Raw genomic sequence first — 356 nt, forward strand, 5'->3', positions numbered from 1 at the left:
TCTGTCCATGCTTCGTGAATGGACGAAAGGGTCCCTGCGCGTGCACTTAACCCTCAGGGCGGAGCGAGAATCCGGGCCTTATTTTCGCCGCAACAGCTCCCCCCCCACCTCCCCGAGTACTGAGGTTTTGTCGATTTTAGTGTAATGTTTGTCAGTCTGTGTTAAGTGTTGTCCGTCTCTTTTAGTTGCCCCACACTGGAGTTTTATCAATTTTATTTAAGACTTAACGAAAGACGCTAGACTTAATGTCAGCCCGGTACCTTACGCTTTTTAATACTCGTACTCAATATTCACCGGTGACTGCGCACCTGTGACGCACAGAAAGAAGACGAAGAAGCAACGGTCGGGCCGTGGGC

This window comes from Ornithodoros turicata, chromosome 8 (genome assembly GCF_037126465.1).
Source record: "Ornithodoros turicata isolate Travis chromosome 8, ASM3712646v1, whole genome shotgun sequence".
NCBI classification, from domain to species: domain Eukaryota; kingdom Metazoa; phylum Arthropoda; class Arachnida; order Ixodida; family Argasidae; genus Ornithodoros; species Ornithodoros turicata.